Source organism: Malaclemys terrapin, chromosome 1, assembly GCF_027887155.1.
Source record: "Malaclemys terrapin pileata isolate rMalTer1 chromosome 1, rMalTer1.hap1, whole genome shotgun sequence".
Classification (NCBI taxonomy): domain Eukaryota; kingdom Metazoa; phylum Chordata; order Testudines; family Emydidae; genus Malaclemys; species Malaclemys terrapin.
This window is the reverse complement of record NC_071505.1, coordinates 153422892-153446001: the sequence shown is the minus strand read 5'-3', so window position 1 is coordinate 153446001 and position 23110 is coordinate 153422892. Positions and strand designations below refer to the sequence as shown.

The 23110-nt window shown below is 46.1% G+C and overlaps 1 protein-coding gene across 7 annotated transcripts in view; it reads left to right on the top strand.

Annotated features, from left to right (window-relative positions):
* The first annotated feature begins 2982 nt into the window (after positions 1-2982).
* The window catches only part of BOC (BOC cell adhesion associated, oncogene regulated), an 87530-nt gene continuing 67402 nt past the window's right edge, over positions 2983-23110 (top strand). For 5 of the 7 annotated variants that reach the window (XM_054044058.1, XM_054044037.1, XM_054044047.1 and 2 more), the window contains exon 1: positions 2983-3150. The gene's annotated coding sequence lies outside the window, so the exon portion shown is untranslated. Of the gene's footprint in view, positions 3298-3443; positions 3565-23110 lie in introns of those variants that run through there. The other 2 variants (XM_054044020.1, XM_054044029.1) reach the window with 2 other exon arrangements.

The window sequence follows — 23110 nt, the reverse complement described above, 5'->3', positions numbered from 1 at the left end:
ACCTATAGAGAAAAGCAACAGAGGGTCCTGTGGCACCTTTAAGACTAACAGAAGTATTGGGAACATACGCTTTCGTGGGTAAGAACCTCATTTCTTCACTTGCATCTGAAGAAGTGAGGTTCTTACCCACGAAAGCTTATGCTCCCAATACTTCTGTTAGTCTTAAAGGTGCCACAGGACCCTCTGTTGCTTTTTAAGATTCAGACTAACATGGCTACCCCTCTGATACCTATAGAAAAGACATCCTCTCTATTTAATTCTATAGAAAAAGTAATTTCTACAGACCCCATATAGGTTTCATCCCTATTAAAATCTACTGGATTTTTCCATAAGGATTCTATTCATGTTTATTAGTAGCTCATTTTGTTATTATTTCTCTCTCTCTCCAAGGTCCAGTCATGATAATCACTGGAGTCTGGTTTTATAGGCTGAGGGATATGAAAAATAATCCCAGTAAAATGTTTTAAAAGCTCTCTAAAGTGACTTTTCTGCTAAATCTGTAGCACATGCAGAATTCATGAAGCAGTGATGTAGTATCAAGGTTTTATCAGCACTTGCTTGCGATGTCCCACGTTCTGTTCTGGCCACGTTGCTCTCAGGGAACGATGGCTCTCTCTGAGCCCAGTAGGTGCTAAGCACCCACAACTCTCCCTGAAATCAATGGGATTTGTGGGTGCTCAGCTCCAAAGTAGACTGCCTTGCTCATTGTACCACCAAGCACTTGGCAGTTACATATCTCTTTCATTATGATGCATTTGGGGGCTGATCCTGCACCTTTCTAAGCAGGGCCGACTCTAGGCACCAGCAAAACAAGCTGGTGCTTGGGACGGCACATTTTTAGGGGCGGCATGGCTGGCGCCAGAATGCCGCCCCTAAAAACGTGCCCCGCCGCCCTAGCTCACCTCCGCTGCTGCCGCTCGCGTGCCACGGCGCACGAAACAGCTGATTCGCGCGCCGTTGCTCCCCCTCCCTCCCAGGCTCTCAAACCTGGGAGGGAGGGGGAGATCCCGAGCCACTGCGGCGCGCAAAACAGCTGATTCGCGCGCCGCTGCTCACCCTCCCTCCCAGGTTTGAGAGCCTGGGAGGGAGGGGGAGACTCTGAGTGGCCGCGGCGCGTGCGCCGCTTCTCCCCCTCCCTCCTAGGCTTGAGAGCTTGGGGGGAGGAGGCAGGGCTGGGGATTTGGGGAAGGGGCGGAGCTGAGGCAGGGCCGTGTGTGAGGTAAGAAAAAAACGGGGGGGAGGAGGGGAGGCGGCCAAAATTGTTTCTGCTTGGGGCGGCAAAAATCCTAGAGCCGGCCCTGTTTCTAAGGGCATGTCTACACTACCATCCAGATCAACTGATCCAGCAGGAGTCGATTTATCGTGTCTAGTCCAGCGTCGACTCCGGTACTCCATCTCAACCAGACGCGCAAGGGGAATTGATGGGAGATGCTTTTCCGTCAACACAGTGCAGTTGCCACCACGGTAAGTAGTTCTAAGCACATCGACTTCAGCTACATTATTCACGTAGCTGAAGCTGCGTAACTTAGATCAGTCTCCTCCCGCAATGTAGACCAGCCCTAAGGCAATGGGAATTGTAACGTCAGTGGGAGCAGGATTGGGCCCATGGTGAAAAGAACACCCAGAGGCCTCAATGACAGCAGGAGATCTGTTGTGCTAGCTGCTGCCCAAACATGGGGGAGATACGGTCAGGTCCAAAGATCTGACAATTTAAAGATTTAAAGCCCAAGCTTGCGAACACTGAAGCACGTGTGTGACAGTCTACACTACTGTGGTAAATCGATCTTACTTACGCAGCTTCAGTTACGTGAATAACATAACTGAAGTAGACATAGTTAGATCCCTTACTGTGGTGGCAACACTGCGTTGAGTTGACGGGAAACTGTCTCCCATCGATTCCCCTTGCGCTTCTCGTTGAGGTGGGGTACCAGAGTCGACACTAGAGAGATCGGTGGTCGATTTATTGTGTCTATACTAGACATGATAAATCGACCCCCGCTGGCTCGATCACTGCCCATCGGCCAGTAATGTAGACAAGCCCGGAGATGGAGTACACAAATCAATGGGCAAGTGCTCTCCCATCGATTTAGCGTGTCTTCACCAGACTTGCTAAATGGACATTCGCTGTATTGATTGCAACAGTAAGTGTAGTTAAACCCTTTTCACCAGCAGTCCTCTTGACTTAGACGGGACTGTACACATGAGTAAAGTTATGCACATGCTTAAGTGTTTGCAAGTGAGGGGCTTACAAAAGTGAGCAAAATCCAAAAGGCTGGGACAGGGGAAGACAATTAAACATCTATCCTTTACAGCTGATATATCTTAGTTTTGTAATGAGACATACTTTCCCCAACTTCCCTTCAGCCTAGCCATCATACAGTATATGATACAATACTATTGCATGTGCAGTATGGAGCAGTGAATAATAAAGAAAAATAGGGCCCCTGGTTGGTTACACACACACACAATTTTTCCATCAGCAAGGCTGTAAGTTCCAAGAGAGACCTACTTTCCTGCCTAAAGGTTCAGTGTTGTGTGTAAAGAAAAAGTCACATTGCTGCAGCAGCTCCAGCCTCTAACTGCCCCCCCCCATGATGAATAGGGGGTCACTAAGGACCGCCACATACCAAGTCCACAAGACAAGGGGTGGTGGAGGGACCCTCCTTCTTTTGCCAAACTTTTCAGCTCAACTTTCCCAGCTTCCGCTTCTCTGTGGACAGAGGGGGGAGGAGAGCACCAGGACTGCTGCTTTGTGTGTGTGTGATTCTTTAAACTCACCCCAATTGCTGGGAGATGGGACAGAGAGAATCCATCTGATGCCCATTATTAGTATTTGGGGAGACTATTGTTTGTTACCTTCCTTTGGGGAGTTATTTCCCCCCCCTCACGTCTTGCTCCTCCTCCTTTCCCTCCTCCTACTAAGGGGGAGGGGGGAATGGGAGGCTCCAGAAGCGCCGCAGGACTGGTAGCAAAAGAAGGGAATTGTTTGGGAGTTCAGTCATCCAAAAAACCTTCTTCCATGTGGCTGCCCTGATTCCAATGTCTCTTTCTTCCTCTTGCAACAGCTTCCTTCTCCTCCTCCTCCCCTGAGCCCTGCAGAATCCCTCCGCCCCTAAAATTATCCCTAAAATCAACCAGCACGAAAAGAAAGTAAGTCACAAAATCAAAACCCCCTGACTCTTTTGCTGAGTTCCAGATCCGGCCTGGAACTTCCCAGCCCCTGGACATTAGCCTCTTTGTTGCTTCTCATTTTGTGTATCTTTGTGTTTCTCCTTCCTGCTCCATCAGAGATCTCCGGTGAGTGAAACAGCTGGGGGTGGGGTGGGGAGGTTAAAAAAAGTTTGCTTTGGAGCGAGCGAGTGAGAGAGAGACGTTCTGGTGGGTTGTGGTTTTTTCTTTCCTTAAGCTCCTACGTGTAAGAGCCGCAAATCTTTGTGTTGGAGTTTGGGAAGGTTGTTTGCTGGATGTTTTTAGGGGAAATCTCTGTGGTTTGTGTTTTTTAATGCAATAAAAATAGCAAGAGAAGAACCGTTTCCCCAGCGATTCCCTCGCCCCCCTTCCATGGTAAGTTTTGTTTTTGACCGGGCAGGTGGGATTTGGGGGCTTGTTTATTTCACTCTGTCTGTTTCTCGGCATTAATGGAGGGCCCTGCACGCACTGTGTGGGTACTGCAGCTCCAATGCCCAAAACTTCCCCAAAGATCAACTCGGCTCCCTTCCCCAACCAACAAGATACGGGGGTGGAAAGACGATTTAAGAAACCGATTTCTTTACTCTCTCCTCCCCATCTTTCGTAAAGAATAGTGGATTTATTTTAAAAAAATGATGGGAGTTTGCAGAAAAGACAAGTAATGCAAAGGCATCTTGGCTTGTGATTATGTGGAGGGGTTCCTGTTGCAGAGAGAAGCGTGGGTGGGTTTTCTGTGAGTAAAATGTTTGTTCACTGCCTGCATTTTCTTGTGCAATTGTATATTTTAGTCCTTATGCGAAGGTGATCTATGAAATGGATTGGGGGGGGATGTTAAAGGAGAGTTGGGGGAAATCGCTTTCTGCTATGATGTGGGACTTGAGAGGATGTTATGCGTGTGTAGCTTAGTGTTTGGACTGTAACTTTGGCAGGTCCTTGTAACATCGTCTTTAAGTAGAAAATGCATCGATTATTTAGGGAAGGGAAGGGTTCAGGATTTACAGCTGCATTCAAATTACTCTTTTAATAAGAGTTTTGAAGAATTTGCTAATAATAAAAAATAATAATAATAGACTAAGCAAGCGCCTTTCTTGATACCCCCAAAGGGCAAACTGATTTAACACAAATATTTTATTTTTGACTAAAACGTATGCCTGTAGAGGGGCCACAGTTCCCCAAGTATATTTCAGTGAAGTTGTAGAAGAGGTATTTCAGGATCTAGTCAAGTTGGTGTTTTTTTGTTTTGTTTTTTAATAAAACTCTATTGCCTCCATGCATATTCTGGTTTATGTGAACAGGAGAGTGTGATTCTATATATACAGACTGGTCTGTGTTCACATACAATTTCTTGCATGTCTTAAATTGTTTGATTTACTTGGTGACCAATTCTCTTAATTTCTGCAAGCTACCAAGCAGCACTGGGCAATGTCGTTTTGATGTGTCCATCTGCAGCCTAACTGTCAAGCTTCATTTCCCATGGTTTAAAAAAACTTCATTGTGGAAAACGATTAAAGGAATATGAGGGGGTTTTGTGTTGGTGGTGGGTTTTTTTGTTTTTCATTTGTTTGCAAGTAGGGTTTTATTTTGGTTTTCCTATCCTTTTGGGAGTGTGCTTTCTCAGTCTGCCTGCATTTGGAAGAGAGAAAAGTGTTGGCTTTGCACATGCACGCACACACACATATGAACACGCAAGACACCTTTTTGGTGGGTTGGATATTGAGGCTTACGGCTCTGGGAAAGGTTTCAGAAGAAACACTGTGAGGGTTGCAAATGATGGGTGTTTTGTTTTTTAAATGACCTAAATAACTGAATGTAAATAGCTCCCCTTGCTAATAGGAAGCACCATGGACTCTGTTGGGGAAGATATAATTTAGGGAGAGTTATGATTTTCCCATAGAATGGATGGATTTATCTGTGGCAAGAAATCAGTGGAGTTTTGCTTCCCTCACAATCAAAAGGTCTAATCCTCCAGGTCTAAAGCAGGCTAAATTCCCAGTGGGTGTTTTCTGTTAGGGCTGAGATCAGACCTAGTGCTCCCCTCCTTGCTGATGAGTTCTACATAGGAAAAATAGGGCATGTTCACATGAAGGAAGCGCAAAAGGCTGATGTACAAAATTGAGGACCAAATTCATTTCACCCTTTCAAAAATAACTCCTCTTTTGAGAGAGATCTCAGTGAAAACTGTAAAGGTGGCAGCATCCACACCCTGCCCTCTCTTCTGCACTAGGGGTAAAGAGGATACATTACAGGTGGCTGTGGCTGCTACATTCTAGGATGTGAATTCTCATGGTCACTCTCTACTTCCTTAGGGATTGGAAAGCACCGCTTTTCCTCATCTGTTTGTTACTGTGATGCACTGGGTCATCCATCTGACACAGTACAGCACGTGGACTGTTTGGTTTCACCTTGCTAAATGGGACACTTAAGTATTCACGAGGTATTTCTAGCCCCTTGGGTGTCAGTCCTTTTCCTTTTGGGGTTTGTTTGGCCAAAGAACAGCTGAATAATTGCCCAACTCCCCATGCCTCCTGAAATTCCTTGCACACACCCCCCCAAACCCTGCAAGCTTAACTATATTGACCATGGAGCTCAGATCCAGGGGTGCAACTCCCATTCACCTGGGTTACTGAGAGTGGCAGAATTCAGCCTTAAGGATCTAACTTAAGTCCCCCAAAACAAGGAAAGCTGCAGCTAAGGTTGTAAACCCATGAAATCCTCTGAGCCCACTGCAGAGAATGGTGCAAATTAAAAAAGCTCTTTCCCGGCCTAAGAGGGTGTGAGGTCAGTGTGACAGCAGTCAGAAAAACTCCTTGTACTGGATCAAATGTGCTTGGTTTCCAAGTCAACAGATGACTTTACTTTTCTAACTGTCAGTGCCACCTGGGTTCTTCCTGCATCTCACACCCTGAGGAGTGAGGAAGGCTGACAGTTGGATTATGTGCTCACAGAAGAGATTCCCGCTCAGACTGGTGTGGCTGTCTTAGGGCGGAATAGAAACAGGGGCTGAAGGATAATCTTCAGGTTAAAGCGCAGGGCTGGGAGTCAGGAGACTTGGGTTCTATTCCTGGCTGATACAGACTTCCGGTGTGATTTTTTTGAGGTAAGATCCTTCCTCCCTCTTTGCCTCAATTTCCCCATTATTAAAATTTGGTCTAATACTGACCTAACTCACGAATGGAAAGCACTATAGAATTGCAAATATGATTAATAATATTGACACGTCAGGGCCAACAAATATAAACCCTTGTTTCTCTTGGTAAAGCGAGGCTAGACGTTGGATGCATATGGTGATATCCTCACCCCAGTTCTGCCCCCTATATGGTGGGTAAAAGAGCTGAAGCAGCATAAAGGGGATCTAAAAGGATTCCCTTGTCACAGGATCTGAGGAAGACAGCCGCAGAGTGCTTTCTGAGGTCCCCGGGCAAGCCTTAAGGTGCATGTGTACCGGGGAACCAAGGCATGTTTTGGGACGGCCATAGGCAGCAAGGATAGGGTGCTGTAATTTAGGCCTTCAGGTTTGTCCAGATTACAGTGGGGGCCGAGGAATGGGAGGTAGCCACCTTAGCCTCCTCTCCACAATGAATGTTGCGCTGCACCGCTAAGAGGTATAGTGCAAAATCTCACCCCAGAGGAGGAGTTGTGTTGAAAAGGGTGAGCTAGTTTCCTGACTACAACCATAAGCAAGGCACATGAACCTCTAGGGTGACTTCAAGGTGACTAATAACAAAACATTCAATTTAACCCTGGGGCCAAAGGAAAAAGGCAAAGCAGCTAAAGCATATGTTTAAAGCCACCCTCCCGTCATTGCACGCTGATGGCCAGATTGTAATGCATAGCTGAGCAGCTGAAGGCCGAGGAATGTCTCTGGATTTAGGCTGGTGTAACAGATAGCCCCAAGACATTGGAACTACCGCAGACAATAAGGGTTCATGGTTGGCCTTGCTCTGCTCTAGGGTGACCAGATGTCCCGATTTTATAGGGACAGTCCTGATTTTTGGGTCTTTCTTATATAGGCTCCTATTACCTCCCCCACCCCCGTCCCGATTTTTCACATTTGCTGTCTGGTCACCCTACGCTGCTCCCATGAGAGTCAGTGGGAATTTTGATTTGAGTGAGAGAAGAGTTAGGTCAACTCTGAGTGGTTTTGAAAATATCACCTCAGACATCTTCTAGTGGAGGTTTGCAAGGTAGACTTTGTTGAGGTCATTTGTCAGATCCATGATGTTAAATGCCTGATTTTGCTGGCTTGTAGTTGGTGCGTTATGGTCAGGGGATTGCTGATCTTTTGGCTCAGGTGATCCGCCTCCTGGGTGGAGCCTGTTCAGCTTTAAAGCTCCTTCAGAAACATTAGTTGGAAATCCTATTGCATGTGCGTGTTGCAGTAACCAGCCATTGTGCTTTGATGATTATAGTGCTGAGTCAGCCCATTGCTTGTGGAATCGCAGTTCTGAAGATGCAGCAGTTTGGTATGGTAGTAAATAGGCTCAGAAGGATCAGATTTTTATCTGTGAATGTCGATTTCCCTATGCATGCCAAAACTGCCGAAAACACTTTGACGACGACGATGATTGAAATGTACAGATCAGCAAAGTAACAAAAATGCGGCTTGAGAACTTGTTCGAATTTGATTTAAGGATATTGACTTTGTATTTTGACATGGGGTGTTTTAACAAGTTTAAAGCTTTAACTATGAATCTCAACGTCCGCTATTGTTAAATAATTATCTGACTCTTCCCTCCCCTCCCCCCCCCATTCCCACAACTGAGAACTTTTAAACAGATAAAAATAGAAAAAAATGCATAAAAATAAACATCAATGTCATCTGTCAAAATTGTAAAGAAATAAAATTCAGCTTCTGCCAAGTCTAGTTATAATGAAGCCTGACTTAAAGGCAACTAGAAGAACAGGAGTACTTGTGGCATCTTAGAGACTAACAAATTTATTAGAGCATAAGCTTTCGTGGACTACAGCCCACTTCTTCGGATGCATATAAAGGCATGGATATAAAGGCAACTGTTTCTCTTAGTCAGAACAAACCCCTAAAGACTTTGCAGGTGCTTAACACCTGTTTGTTCCTGTCCTAAGGTTTCCAGTTGGGATGTCCTCTTCAGTTACCCTGGTGAGTCTTGTGGCCACAATGATGCAGCAAACGCGTCGCTAGTATTCATCAGAGTGACAGTGCAGCACAGGGGTCAGTGTGGGTTCCCAGCAGCATATGACTGGCAATGCAGGTGTGGAGTTCTGGTGGACACTGGGAAGGTGCCAAGCAGAGCTGTCCCTTGGACTGTTCCAGGCCCCATGCTTTGGGGCCCCCGTGGACCGATGCGATTGGCCGGCGTTGTTGGTCCCGTAAAAGACGAATCCGTCACTTCCACCTCGGGCCCCGCACCTCTAGGGATGGCCCAGGTGCCAAGGCTCATTAGGATGGGGTGAAGCATTCTCCTAATCTCTTTGCCTCTCAACATCCTTAGGCGGGGAGATGATGGTCAGAGCCATGCTGATCACCTGCAAATACCCCCCACACCAATGCTTCTTGACATTGTGAAACTGTTTGATTAGGAATGGTGAGGTGGAGCTGTGTTGAGCACACACAGCTCTTCTGTACTCACAGTGCCTACTGCCACCTCCACAGAGGCAGAGTTTAAGGTGGGTAGGAGTGCAGTGTGGAAGACATTAACTTACCCTTGCATTTCCTAGCTCTCAAGAGATTGACGGTTAGTCGCCCACCATGTTCCGGAAGCAAAGGAAGTGGCAGTAGGCAACCTTCATTCTGCATTCACTATGGGGTTTTGGCAGGATACAATGGCAGATGGATATAAAATGACCCAATCCCGGTCCCAGTGAAGTCGATGGCAAGATCGCTGTTGACTTCACTAGGCTCATATAAGGTTTGGATAAACATTCTGAGATTTCGGTGGCTGTTCAGGCCTTCTGGATCTGTAAGAATGGGCTGGGGGACTTTCACTGAGCTATATATAGCAGGATCCATGCAGCGAGTTACTGTGTGGGAATCTGGGGTGCTGTGATATTGTGTGGCAAGCCAGGGTGTGAAACTCGCCATGTAGACAAGCCCAAAGATGAATATTTGTGTTTAAAGGCTTTTCAGTTCTTGCCTACTTCTATAAATGCCACGGGTGTGCAGGGCCCTACAGATAACTAAGAAATGACACACCCCTCTTCAGAGGGTCTTAGATACTAACTCAGGAAGCAAAGAAGTACAAAAATGTAAACAATTTTAACAATGACAAAGGTAGCCAAGTTTATTTTTAAACACCACCCCTCAAAATAAAGTGAGTGTCAGATGGCGTTTTGGAGAACGGGTTGGATCATGTTTGATTGATTTCTTAATTTTATTTTTATTCAGATCATTGACAGTGCAAATAGTTATTTTTCCCGTAAAAGAGGTGGTGTCCATATGCAGTTTAAAGGTTCAGTTGTGCTTGACAATCACATTTGTAAGCTCTTTGGGGGACGAACTGTCTGTCCTGAGTTTGTACCACACCTAGAACAGTGGGGTCCTGGCTTGTGTCTGGCGCTCCTAGGTACTACTATAATAGCCTATAAGAGTCCTGAGTAAGAGGTGGTGCAGAGCTGCTTGCCCACAGCGGGAACTAAGGGATCTTGTTTCAGATTGTGGGAGCTACATAAATACTGCACCCCGTTATTACGCAGAGTGCCAGTGCCAAGAAGGAGACAGACCTGGACCCTGCTCTCTCCTCAACTGGTTCAGAGCAGCTTTCAGCTGGTGGGATGTGGGGGGAGAGCAGTCCCTGAGCTCCTCTCAGACGTGAGGATTGTGATTGTGCCTGGTCGTTGTGTAGCGACCACAGGCTTCTTGGGCCTAATCCAAACCTCACAGAAGTCAGGCACTAGGAGGATACAGCGGAGTCAAGGCAATATGGGCTGCAGTGGGTATACGCAGACTGTTGTAAAAGTTCAGTCAGGGATTGAAAGTAAATCAATTTCATCCCACTTAGTCCGTCTCCCCTCCAGGAGTTCAGCTATTTGCCTATAACAGCCAGTAAGTCTGTCAACCAAACCTCACTGGTGGAAATTCCATTTTGGCAACCAAAGGTCCCATCCAGCAAAGGGATCAGTAGAGTCAGGGTCTTGGCGTGTGTGTGTATCCTTTTGCCGGGCACTGAAATATATTTATTGGATTCTAAACTGATTTTAGGCACGGGCCTGTGTGTCAGGACAGTCCCCTGTCGCTATAATGATACAAATGTTGGGGAGTGAGAGGGCTATTCCTTTAAGAACTCTAGCATTAACTTTCTAACATCAGACCAGAAGCCTTTAGGTTATTTTTATTTTCTCCAAACCACTTCAAATTGCCTGAAATTAGAGGCTTTCCGCAATGGAGGGTTGGTGCCATCTGAAAGCTGGCAGGCCAAGCTGGCAGGTTAGATAGAGCCCTCTGAGCCATTGCGTAATGGTAAACAAGGCCCCGTCTACATTAAGTAAATTTATGCAGGTGTAACTCCAGCAATGTAGTCACACTGGTATGACCCCCTGACCTAGATGCGTTGCACTGGCCCGAAGCGGGGCTTACCCTGATACAGCTTAATCCAGTGAGGCACTAAAATAAACTGCACCAGCATAGCCCCTGCTTTTCGCTGCTCCAGTGTGTCTAATTATGGGTCCACACTGATGTAGCTACCTTGATGCTTATTTCCTTAATGGAGACAGGGTCTAAAGCTGATTCAAAACAACATAGATACTGCCCACCTGCCCTGCACTGAGGAGCGCTGAGATGAAGGATGGCCCGGGGGAGACCCACGTTTAATCCCCTGTTCTACCAGACATTCGGTGTGCCTTGGGCAAGTCAGTTAGCCTCTCTGTGCCTCAGTTCCCCATCTGTAAGAATGGACTTGCTCACCTCACAGGGGCATGGTGAGGATAAATTCAGTAAAGATTGTGAGGTGCTGTGATTCTGGAGGCAATAGATAGGAACCGGGATTGGTTTAGGATGGAAATGTAGCATGCCTCTTCAAGCATGGCAGTGTGGTGAAAGGCTTGTACTGGATGGATGGGAAGCTTTCTGGGGGCTCTGTGCAGTGCTTTGAGATTTGGAGAACAAGCTGGTGACCTGCTATAGAAGACCTGTTAGCTGAGTGTGACCATCAGGGAGTCTAGTGTCGGTAGCAGCACTGCGACAGATTTATGGCTCCAGCCGGTGGTGGTGCAGAGAGACCACTGCCATCTTATGTTCCAGGCAGCGTGCATCTCCACAAGCAAAATGACTCACGCCTTTTCCCACCTCTCCATTCTCCATCCCTCCACTTCTTGTTTTATGAAGACCCGCCCCGCCCCAAATTGAAAATTTGGCCTTATCTTCAAAGAAGCCCTTTGATGCCACACTTTGAAAGTGGAGAAAGAGGAGGCAAGAGAGAGATCATCACATCCACTAGGAGTCCAGTTGCCAGAGAAAATGTCTGAGAACAGTCTGAGCTGTTCCTGTTTAAAATCTAAAGCCTAGATTAAGTCCATTTAGAGGCCTTCTCCCCAGAGAGCACACTGGCAATACTCCATGCAGCAAGGGTTTTCTCTCGCAAACAAATGGACAGTTATTTGGAAGCCAGTAGTATTTTGAATGATGACTAATATTTTTACATTAATCTGGGGCCTTTCATCCCGGAGAGCTCCAAACTATAGATAATGCATAGAGGTTTCTCTTCACTCCACCCCTTCCAATCAAAGGCACTCAGCTCTGGGGTGGGAGGATGGCACTCAATCAGTGCATGGCATGGCTGCATGGCTGTGGGTGGTATGGGCACATTTTGGCCAGCTGCTCTCTGAGCCTGCCGTCGCCAGCAAGCACTTCCTTTGGGCCCCAGGGCCCCAGACAACTGGCACAGGAGTTAAAGGAAAGCTGTTAGGTCAACAAGTCTGAGCTGTGTCAGGCCAAGAGGGTGGGACTGAGATCCAAAGCTGAAGCATTCTCTTGGAAATTGCTCTGGGTGGGATTTTCCGAAGCACCGAAGTGATTTAAGGCAAGGCCTGTTGAAAGTCAGTGGGCCATGTGCTCCTAAGTCACTAAGGTGCTTTTCAAAATCCAACCAACTCCCCTTCCTTTTAAAATCAGGGTCTTGTTTTCTTGAGTGCCCTCACTGATCCTGTGTGGTGGCGTCACCCGGGGAGCAGGGTGGTCTCTCTGGTAGCTGGGTTTCCACCCTGTTAAGGTTCTAACCGTCTAGCTCCAAACCACCACCTTAAGCCCTACTTGGAAATGGACTATGAAGCATCAATGTGATGTGATCTCTGTTCGAGGCCTGGCTTACTACATAGGGTTTGCCAATCTGCGTGATCCCATGGTGTTGTTCCAAGTAGAGAGTGTCGCATTAGTCTAATCTTGAGAGGGCAAAGGCCTGGATTTCTGTGGTAAAGACAACCTCTGAGAAGAAAGGTTGCACCCTTCTCAACAAGCCCAGATGAAAGAAAGCAATCTTGGCCATCTGTGTGTACTTATGTAGCCCACATCACCCTAATAACTAAGTTCCTCACAAACATTGAGCTATGATGTCTTGCATTTCTAAGGATCATACTGTGCTTTACTAACTAATGAATTTAGCCTCACAACATCCCTTTTCCCTTTCTACCTTATCTTGTAGTACTGGGGACTACTCATGTCCATGCCAAACAGAGGCCAGAAGACCTCTATAGACAATAAATTGCACTTAAACAACATACTACAGATTGTGTTGGCTCTGACTTCCACTTAAATTAATGTCAAAACTCCCAGTTATTTCATTAGGAGCAGGTACAAGCCTTAAGTATACAACAGAGAGTAGTAATGAAAACGTGCTGGCCTCACCTAAATTGGCAGTTGAGCTGCATTTAAGGAAGGCTATGCTGCTTGCTGGAAGGGTGGGGGATGGCTGGAGAGGAAACAGAATGGCATTTATACACATACCATGTTTGAGATTGCAGAACCAAGTGGTAAGTCATATTTATTATGCACCTTTGGCCACCTCACCTGCACTCTGCCCACCAATTCATTTAGGCTGGGACTGCTTTCAATATCCCAAACCCCAGAGCTATTTCAGAGAGCCACCGTTTAAAAAATACTAACCAAACAAGCACATCCACATTTTACCAGACCAAAAAAATGTGAGCATAACCTGTTGGCTAGTAGAAGGGTTAAGAGGAGGTTTGTTAATGTGACTCTCCAGGTGAGAGCCTGAGAAGAGCCTCTTGCTCCCCTTTTACTTTAAATCCTAAATTATTATTTGTATTACTGTAGCACCTAGAGGAATCAGCCACGTTCTGGGCCCCATTGTGCTAGGTGCTGTACATACACATAGTGAGAGAGAGTCCTGCTTCAAAGAGCTTGCATTCTAAATGAAGAAGACAGGCAAAGGATGGGAGGGAAAACCAAGTGAAGTGACTGGTTCAAAGTCACCCAGCAGGTCAGTGTCAAAATGTAGAGTAGAACCCACATCTCCTGACTCTCAGCCCAGTGCTCTAGCCATTGGCCCACACTAACTTTCTGAGGTGGATGTCACAGCTGAACACTTGGCTTTTATTTTAGCTAGCGAGGTAAAGAGGAAAAAGGGGTGTTGTGAGGCTAAATTCAGAAGGTGCAGGCATACCTACACTAGCTTGGACTGAGCTAGCTCACTAAAAATGGCAGTGTAGCCGTGGTGGGATAGACTAACTACCGCATATGTATCTTTGGAGCCAGATGGGATTCTACTTGGGCAGCCCACAGCTACACTGCTATTTTTAGCCAGCTAGTTTGATTGAAGCTAGCTTGGGTACGTCTACATGAGCTGCACCCGCACCGCCTGATTGCTATGTAGACGCTTCCGTAAAGTTGTCTATGGTGCCTACCACTGCAGTGTCAAAGTGCCTGTCAGCCTGAAGAAAGTTGAAGGAAGCTCAGCTGTGATCCTGGGGAAAGGGCAGGTGAAAGGAAAAGTGCAAGTCCGGCCTAGTGGAAGGGAAAGAACCAGTTCCATATACGGGAACCAGCTAACAGGAGAGAATAGCTGAGGTATGGTGGCTTGCAAGCTGGAGAGTAGTTGCCAGAGAGTAAGGGAACTAGCGTGACTAATTTGTGTGCTGCGGATAAGGCACAGTTGTTATATAAATATCACTCCCATTCTCTCTTGGGGTAGGGGGGCTGGGACTAGGCTTCTGATCCTTCTGCTCCAAAACCACAAGCCTCTACTACATGAGCCAAAGGCAAACGGTTATCGCTGCTGCCAGTCGTGGGCCCCTTTGCTATGCTGTGGACTCAGTCAGTAGAGGGCAGCATCACTTGCATGTATCCATATAGTCAGAACAGGAATATTCTGTGTTGCAGGGAAGTGAGGGAGGGGTCAGGAAGATGGTGGTTTGAGGTGCATCATGGGAGGAGTGGAGTGATAAAGGGCTACTCATCATTCTAAGTGCTCTAAGGGATAATTAGACCTATGGTGGGAGGGAAAGAGTTATGAAGGGACCTCACAAAACTGAGTGAGTGGGCAACAGAATGGCAGATGAAATTCAATGTTGATAAATGCAAAGTAATGCACACTGAAAAACATAATCCCAACTATATATATAAAATGATGGGGTCTAAATTAGCGGTTACTGCTCAAGCAAAGGATCTTGGAGTCATTGTGGATAGTTCTCTGAAAACATCCACTCAATGTGCAGCGGCAGTCAAAAAAGCGAACAGACTGTTAGGAACCATTAAGAAAGGGATAGATAATAAGACAGAAAATATTATAAAGCTGCCATATAAATCCATGATAAGTCTATACCTTGAATACTGCATGCAGTTCTGGTTGCTCTATTGCCAAAAAAAGATATATTAGAGTTGGAAAAAGTACAGAGAAGGGCAACAAAAATTATGAGGGTTATGGAACAGCTTCCATATGAGGAGAGATTTTAAAAAGACTGCAACTGATCAGCTTAGAAAAGAGACAACTAAGAGGAGATATGAAAGACATCAATAAAATCATGAATGGTCAAGAGAAAGTGAATAGGGAGGTGTTCTTTACCTCTTCACATAACACAAGAACCAGGGGTCACCCAATGAAATTAATAGGCAGTAGGTTTAAAACAAACATAAGGAAGTAAGAAGTGAGGTTTTTACTCACGAAAGCTTATGCCCAAATAAATCTGTTAGTCTTTAAGGTGCCACCAGACTCTTTGTTGTTTTTGTAGATACAGACTAACACGGCTACCCCCTGATACATAAGGAAGTAAGTACTTCTTCACCCAAAGCAGTCAGCCTATGGACTTGTTGCCAGGGAATGCTGTGAAGGCCAAAAGTATAACTGGGATAAAAAAAGAAGTAGATAAGTTCAAGGAGGATAGGCCCATCAATGGCTATTAGCGAGGAGGGCCAGGGATGCAACCTCATGATCTGTAAAAAGCAACAGAGGGTCCTGTGGCACCTTTGAGACTAACAGAAGTACTGGGAGCATAAGCTTTCGTGGGTAAGAACCTCACTTCTTCAGATGCAAGTAATGGAAATCTCCAGAGGCAGGTATATATCAGTGTGGAGATAACGAGGTTAGTTCAATCAGGGAGGGTGAGGTGCTCTGCTAGCAGTTGAGGTGTGAACACCAAGGGAGGAGAAACTGTTTCTGTAGTTGGATAGCCATTCACAGTCTTTATTTAATCCTGATCTGATGGTGTCAAATTTGCAAATGAACTGGAGCTCAGCAGTTTCTCTTTGGAGTCTGGTCCTGAAGTTTTTTTGCTGTAAGATGGCTACCTTTACATCTGCTATTGTGTGGCCAGGGAGGTTGAAGTGTTCTCCTACAGGTTTTTGTATATTGCCATTCCTGATATCTGACTTGTGTCCATTTATCCTCTTGCGTAGTGACTGTCCAGTTTGGCCAATGTACATAGCAAAGGGGCATTGCTGGCATATGATGGCATATATAACATTGGTGGACGTGCAGGTGAATGAGCCGGTGATGTTGTAGCTGATCTGGTTAGGTCCAGTGATGGTGTTGCTGGTGTAGATATGTGGGCAGAGTTGGCATCGAGGTTTGTTGCATGGGTTGGTTCCTGAGTTACAGGACCCTCTGTTGCTTTTTACAGATTCAGACTAACACGGCTACCCCTCTGATACTTAACCTCATGATCTGGTTGTCCCTAATCCTCTGACTGCCAGAAACTGGGTCTGGATGATGGGATGGATCACTTGATGATTGTCTGTTCTGTTCATGCCCTCTGAAGCATCTGGCAACAGCCATTGTTAGAGACAGGATACTGGGGTAGATGGGCCATTGGTCTGACCCAGTATGGCCATTCTTAGTTACCTTAACACCATTCTGTATGCCCTTCTACTTTTCCACTTTCCAAACCCAGGTTGCATTCAGTGTACCAAACAGATTGCTGAAACACCAACCTAGCTGGACCAAAACAAAGTGGAAATGTTGACTCAGTTGCTGGGGTGGGATGTAAGGTGAGGTCATATAAGGAGATGTTTGGAAAATTGGGTCCCCCTTATGCATCGAGAAAATAACTTACCTCTCTCCCAACACAGGTGTGTGCGCATGCGTGCACACACGGATTCCCCTACTCCTCTCAATTTACCAGTAAAACTTGTCTCAGGATCTGTGATGAAAAAGATTGTGGAGCGGGGAGAACTGGATTAGAGACAGATCACGGTTAAGATGTTATACTCAAGGAGTGTGTGTGTGCTTTCTCTCCGAGGGCTGAGGGATTGTGATCAGAAACCGTTGGGTTTTCTCACTGCCCAATTTTTTTATCTGAACTCCCCATGTTAGGGCTCCATGCCCTAATTACTGTCGCCAGAGCTGAGAGAGACTCATTGTGGCTTGTTCCTTCTGCTCCTGTTAACAGTGCTCCTGAATAGTCTGAAGGAGTCAGTCAAGAACAACCCAAGGTGTTTCCTGCCAGGTCTAAACATGCTCCCTCAACAGTGCTCCCAGTCATGCTTGACCTGGGGACAAGAGACCAATCCCGACGTGCAAAGGCTAGTTCCATTGTACAGTAGATGATGGGGGATTGCCTTTATTCCCTGGAATTGAAAGCAGAGGGTAATTCTGGTGAATGGTTATTCTTAGGAGATTTTGGCCCCATCCAGACATGAAGATAAGACCCTTCCAGATTTGATTCAAAGGTGTGTGGAGGGGGTGTCAATTTGAATCTTGGGATTTGAATCCAAGCCTTTGGTTATGGTTTTTGACCCATCTCTAAAATTAAACATAAGCAGGGAAATGACTCACCAGCAGGGCTGGCTCCAGGCACCAGCTTGCCAAGCAGGTGCTTGGGGTGGCCCCTCCGGAGAGGGGCGGCACGTCCAGCTATTTGGCGGCAATTCAGCGGACGGTCCCTCACTCCGCCTCGGAGCAAAGGACCTCCTGCCGAATTGCCGCCGCAGATAGCGATTGCGGCTGCTTTTTTTCTTTTTTCTTTTTTTTTTGCACCGCTTGGAGCGGCAAAAACCCTGGAGCCGACCCTGCTCACCAGGAGGCAAATTCACATGTGGCATAAGCAAATGCAGCTCCGCTGAAGTCAGTGTGTGCACATGGTCTGGGTTTGGCCCAAGGAGTTTATCTGTCAGTCTGATCAGTTGTCTGCTACATGTCGATGCTGCCATTGCTTTACTGAAGAAGTTGGTGTAATCGCACCGGAAGGGGCGAGGGGATCCTAGGTAACATGACAAGGACTGTATCAGTCAGAGATGGGAAAAGGGACTGTGGCCACAGCATGGTAAGTCTACTGAAACTCTTGGATCAGCCGTCTAGCTTTTGGAGGCTCCCATGAAAAATAAGTGATAGTGAGAAGCAGGGAAGGGAAGATGACTAAGTATGTGTGGAAGCATTATGCTCTGGACACTATAGAAAAAAGAGACAGACTTCACCTGGGCAGGAGGCGGGGAGGGAGGGAAATTATTACGGTTTCATTATTGGATTTGTTGCAGAAATGTTGTAAGCTGTGTTTTGCACCTCTGTCATGCCTTATATTTGTATAGCTTGTCTTTTTCATTATTGGGCACTAAAGCACTTCAAAAATCATAACATATAGGAAGAGTTCACTGCAGCTGTTTAACTATCCAGAGCAATACCATAATGCCATTTCCTCCCATTTTAATATTGCATTTACTTACCCTGTAAGCTCTTTCGGGCAGGGACTGTCAGTTTGTTCTGGCATAATGGGGTCTTGGTCCATGACTGGGGCTCCTAGGTGCTATGGTAATACAAATAATGCATAATAATTTTGTTGCAAAGATCTCTAGCACTTTAGAAACTATTAGATAGGCGAGAGCTTCTCCATAGTTAAGAGTGAGACTGGATTTGCTTCCCTCCCTGCTTAAAATCCTCAAAATACTCCTTTCCTTTCTGCTTCAAATTTTGCAGGGATAGTCTGTGATAAGTGGACACTGTCTGGTGACCTGAAACCTGACTGGAAGGGGGTCTGAGATAGTGGCAGCCACTGAGTAGGTGGAGTGGGGGCAAGTTTTGGGTTAGCTGGCATAGAAATAAGAGGGTAGAACTGGATGGGGGTTTGCATAGATTGTTTGCATGCACTGATAGTTTCTTCTCCTAGTGGTAATTGGGGCTACTGAATATGTGGCAGATGTCCCTCCCCCCAAGAAGTTATTGACATCCTCTATAAGTATTTAAATTGTAAGCTCCTTGGAGCAGAGACTCTTTTATTGTATGTTGGTACAGCACCTAACGCTATGAGGTCTTGACCCTCGTTGGGGTCTCTGTACTACTCTAGTAGTAGTAGTAATATAGTAGGAGTACCAGATGCTCTTGACCCTCCTCCATTATCCAGATAGAGTAAGAAGAGCTCTGTGTAAGCTTGAAAGCTTGTCTCTTTTACTGACAGAAGTTGGTACAATAAAAGATATTACCTCACTCACCTTGTACCTCAGAGAGCGTAAGGATCAGTCAGATAGGTGGGGATTTCCTGTAGTGTTCCTCATATGTGAGTGAGATAATATCTGAGAGGGATCCTATTTTCCCAGGCCTCTGCTTGGCAAGTGGTTCTAGAGATACCATCCTGGATGGGGATGCACTTATCCATCAAGTAGGCCTGATGGTATCATGCAGTATGAGGTGCTCTGTGGTATTATAGGAAAGCATTCTATGTTGAGAAAAGAATGCATGACCCTAAAGGGTTCACGCTTCTTCTATGGTGTAGGATAAGTAGAACCTCTGTGCATATTTTATGGCCAGGGCATAGGCTTGTAAGAATTTCTTGTGTCAGAGAATGTCTCTTCCTAGCTAGACACTGGTATTTTATTCTTTCCTGCTTCACTGTTGCAGATCATCCAAGAACCAGTGGTCAATGATTGATAGTATGCCACTAAGGGCTTGTCTTCACATACAGCGCTACAGTGGTGCAGCTTAAATGAAGATGCTACTACACCAATAGGAGAGCTTCTCCTGTCGGCATAGATAATCCACCTTCCCAAGAGGCGGTAGCTATGTCGACGGGAGAAGCTCTCCCACTGACATAGTGTTATCTACACATGGGGATAAGTCAATATAAATACGTCACTCAGGGGATGTGGATTTTTCACACCCCTGAGTAACATAGTTATACTGATCTAGGTCTGTAGTAAAGACCTCGTCTGAGTCTTCTGTTCCTTGGCCTCTTGTTTGGGGAGAGTTTTCTTTAAGGATTTCTTACTATTTAATTGTTCAATGACTTTCCACCCAGGCACTAGAGCTGGACACTTCTTGTATTTGCATTTGTCCAAAATGGCAAAACAATCTCCTCCCAGTATCCTGAAAACGAACTCCTGTGAATGAATTTACATGACAATGGGGGCATGCTTCCTGAGAATTGGGGGCCAGCTGATGAATTTGGGGATAGGTGAGATTACTCTTATCTGAAGTAACTTGGTCATGAGTTTTGTTCCCTATTTGGTTAATTTGTGAAGGATGGATGAGCATGAGGGAGAGGGAAGCCCAAAGTTATTAGTGATGGCCTCTTAAGGGTGAGTGAGGTAAAAAGGGGCCCCATCCTGGTAAAATGAGAAGGCCTTACGGAAGCAGGCACTGACTGTTGCTCTATGGTTTTGCAGTGGGGCCCTGTTCTCAACAGACCCTGAGGCATTACTGTAATATAAGTTATAAAAAAGCTAGGTAGCAGCACCTTGCTGAATGGATTTCCTTCTTATCCGCCACTGGGCAAAAAGCAGGCCAGATGAGCTGTGAAACCGCCTTCCATATTAGACCCTGACATGAGGCAGTGGTGTCCTTGCAGCATCGACATCTGAAATATTAGATTAAAAAAAGTGGAGGGTGTGGTTGGTGGGAGGCACTGAGTTGTAAACCCTTTCCTGCTACCCTGGAAACTAGTCATTAAAATCTATAGGGGACCTTGTGGTGGGTGAGGGGCTGCCTATGGGGAGAAGGGGAAGATCATGGGATGAGGAAGGGGAGAGGTGTTTTGGAGATGGGATAGGTTTTGGGGTAGGGAAGGAAGGCCTGGGTCAGCTTTGGATCATGGAGGAAGGTATAGTCTGTATTGGAGAGGGAGAAGGGAAGGTCTTTGGATGGAGACCAGGATGGCTCTGGAACTGTCATAAGGATCTGGGGACAGGCGGAGCTGTTGACCATGTCTGAGGCTGCCCAAGCAGCACTGGCACTAGATTCTCTTCCTTGTTCAGCTGGCCCCATTCTTCTGGAAGAAAGAGAATTCGGTGCCTATATACTGGAGAGATGTGGTGGGTGCCTTTATACATACCTCAGATAGAGAGAGTGACAGAATGCGGGATGGTCTTCCCTCTCTCCAAGTACACCAGAGTGAGGGGAATGCTGGTGTATGAGGAGAAAAATCAAGTTCCTGTCATGGAGGGAACAAAAGAACACCATTCCTGCTCCCCTGCTCAGATTTCTCTGGATTCAGCATTGACAGGCATTCTTAATTAAACTGTTTTTGTTCTTTGAGAGTTTTCTGTGTCTCCTCTGGGAGATAGAAGAGCCAGTCTGTATACTGACTGGCACGTGCAGCTTCTCCACAAGCTGTGTATATTCCTCCTGTCTTAGTGTGTATCTGCACCGGGACTCTTTGCACCATTGCTCTAGCACTGGTGCAGTTCCTCCATTGGTAGCAATGGCAGAAGCACTAGTGTAGGCAGCGCACTTGTGTTTTTATCAGTATGTCATCCAAGCCTGTTTAGACAAGGACTTGGAGAGCAGCCATTAGTTTGGTGCCACAGCAGTGAGAAGGACTGTAGTATCCCAGGATATTGAGCTTGTGGCATCCTAGGACACTGGGATTAAATGAGAGGATCTGGCATAAGGGCTAAACTGAGGGGAGGGAGGTCCATCATTAGGACACACACAGATGGGGGCTGCACACCTCCATATCACAGATTCCTAAAGCCTTATAAGACGATGAGACAGACTCCAAATTGAGTGTGGTAGAAAGGAATCTGGAAAATGGTTGCTCCAGCTGGCTGGCCAAGAGTTAGCCATGCTGTGAACTGCATGCTTTGCCAGTGCATCACTGCAATGCCACAAATTGTTTTTGCTAGTGGTAACAGAAAGGGCTAGGGGAGGGAAGCACAGGGAGAGTTGGCTTCTTCTGATACTCTTGACTCGTCCTTGGTCTGTGTGGAAACTAAACCATCTTATTTTCAGCCTCAGGAATGATAAGCAGAGACAGTGGTCTGTGTTCCTAGGAATGGGGGCAGGGGGGAGTCAGCACAGCGAGGGTGCTGATGTGGTCATCCTCCTGCACTTATAGAATCTAGAAATGTCATGTAAACACAGAGAGAGATGGAACTCAAAGCAATAAGATGTCGCTGTTGTTGGTGGGGTGACCCAGCACGGACCTGGGAGTGAAAGCAGCTGGGTTCCGGCTGTGGGAAGAGGAGGATCGTCTGGATAATGTACAGTCTCTTGTGGCCCATTTGATCCAGGCTTCAAGATAACATGAGATACTCAGAAAATCTCCTCTCCCCACCATTTCCTCCCACGGCTAGTAGATAATCAAGACACAGTTTTAATACCCTTCTTCTCTCCCTGCCCCACACATACATGTTCTTTTTGTGTGTATTGTCTTGACAGGAGTTAAAAAACACAAGAGAAGTTTGGACCAAGATGAAACCAGTGGAGGAATATGTTGGGCAGCAAGAGGCTTTGTTCTGAGCCCTGAAAAGAATGCAGGAGGGTGGATGTCACTTCCCTGATGGGGACCTTGCCAAAGTTGTTCTTGGTTGGAAAGGCAATGTATAGTTTTGAGGTTGTCTCGGAGTTAACACTTGGTCATCCAAAGTAAGAGTCACTTCCTTTGGGACTGGGAGACTCAAAGCATGGCCCTCAGAGTCCTAAATGTGGCTGCCTTGTGTTTCATGCTATATTGGTACAGAAATGTGGCCTAGGTATTGGTACAGGTCAGAGGCAAAGCCGGCTATTCCCCTTGGATAACAACTGTGCAATGTTTTAGAGTCTTCCTTAACCAACAAACATTCTAGGTTTGCCTGTCAATGAAGATACAAGTATGATGGTTGCCATTAAAAAGTCAACATTTACCTAGTGGGAGTCAGGACTTCTGGGTTCCATTCCCAACTCTGCCACAAACTACTTGTCTCATCAAGTCACTTCACCTCTATGTGCCTCAGCTTCTCCATCTCTACAAATGGCAATAATGCTACTTCCCTACAGTTTTATAAAATGCCTGTTTAAAAAAAAAAACCCTTCTATACCCCCTGTCATCCAAGCATCTCAAAATAATAATATTTAGAATAACTAGACAGAGCCACTGCACAGTCCCCAGCTGATTAGGACAGCAGTTCCCATACTGTGGTCAGCAGAGCACTTCCTGGTGGCTGGGGAGAGCTGGCTGGTCACATGGTGCTGACGACTCTTCCCTATTTTCAGCTGCTGCTATGAGCACCCAAGCTCTTCATTGCAACCTTCTGTCAAAACAAAGGCAAAACGCTTAGGGAAGTTTGGATATATTGTTAACTGTCTCAAGTCAGATG